This window comes from Chinchilla lanigera, unplaced genomic scaffold (genome assembly GCF_000276665.1).
Source record: "Chinchilla lanigera isolate Chin_1 unplaced genomic scaffold, ChiLan1.0 scaffold00089, whole genome shotgun sequence".
Taxonomy (NCBI): domain Eukaryota; kingdom Metazoa; phylum Chordata; class Mammalia; order Rodentia; family Chinchillidae; genus Chinchilla; species Chinchilla lanigera.
This window is the reverse complement of record NW_004955490.1, coordinates 774144-775572: the sequence shown is the minus strand read 5'-3', so window position 1 is coordinate 775572 and position 1429 is coordinate 774144.

The following is a 1429-nucleotide window of genomic DNA, read 5'->3' as shown; positions in this document are numbered from 1 at the left end:
AAAAAAAAAAAAAAAAAGAAATACTTTTAAAAATTAATGTAGGTATTATATACCCCCTTAATGCACCTTCCAAAAAATTTACCATGATGTAAGACTACCTAATATTTAGAGACATAGGATCCTGGCCAAGGTTTTGCTATTGCAGTATTGAGTATTGACCTAGGGCCTCCCTCAAGCTAGACAAGCATTCCAACACTGAGCTACATCCCCAACCTTTTCTATTATTTTAAGATAGGGTCTCAACTAAGTTATCCAGGCTTTACTCATACTTGTGATCATCCTACCTTGGCCTCCTGAGTAGCTGGAATGGGAGGTATGCATCACTGCACCCAGCTAATTTTACATATTCTCTAGGTTTGTTCAGAAACAACTAGCAGCATGCTGTAGACATATTATGAAAAAGACAAAAAGCCACAGCAGCACTGCCATCATTTTGTCACAGGGTTCTTTGGTAATACATCGAATAGGCTCACTAAGACCTATTTTGAGATAGGTCTCACTAAGTTACTTAGGCAGTGTATGGGGCTCTGAACATTCATGACAGATTTAATCAACTCCTAGTCATTGGTCACATTTCACAAGTATTCCTAGCACACAGGGGACAACTGCTTTAGTGAATAGATCAACCTAGAAGCTTTTTTGGTATCTCAAGCAAAGAGAGTTTCATAATTGAAAAATAAAATCATGAAGAAAACTCACTATTATTCAAGGTCATGTCCCAGGAAGAAAAATATGTATCATTTCCCTTTATTAGATTTTATTTTTTTGAGACAGCGTATCACTATGTAGTGCAGGCTAGATTTGAACTTAATAGGTATCCCAGGCTGGCCTCAAATTTTCAGAGATCATCCTGCCTCAACCTCCCCAGTGCTGGGATTACAGATGTGCATAACCACATCTAGCATTCATCAGGATTTCAAAGATCCAGCTGAACATGTTTTAATACAAACCTATGACACATGGAGTTACCAAAGATTGAAGCTTGATTTGTCGTTTATCCAAAATCCCATTTCTCTTTTTTTTTTGCTCTTCCCTAAATCCATCTATAATCCTCAGACACTCAATATTCTCACAAAATTCCTGGCTGCCCGGAATCCTAAGCATGACTGAATTGTAACTCAGTTACTCAGACTTTCTCTCTCGCTTTGCAATAAATAAAATAATGTAAATATCAAAAAATAATGTAAATATCAAAGAAAAGAATGAATACATATGTAATGGCACAAGCTTATAATCTCAACAGTCTGGAAGGCTGAAGCAAAAGGATCACAAGTTCAAGCCCAGCCTAAGTAACTTAGTGAGACCTATCTCAAAATAAGAAATAAAAATGGCTGGAAGTAGGGGCTGGGGATTTAGCTCAGCAGCAAAAGCGCCTGCCTGGCAAGCGCAAGGTTGTGAGTTCGGTTCCCAGTACCGGAGAAAAACAAAA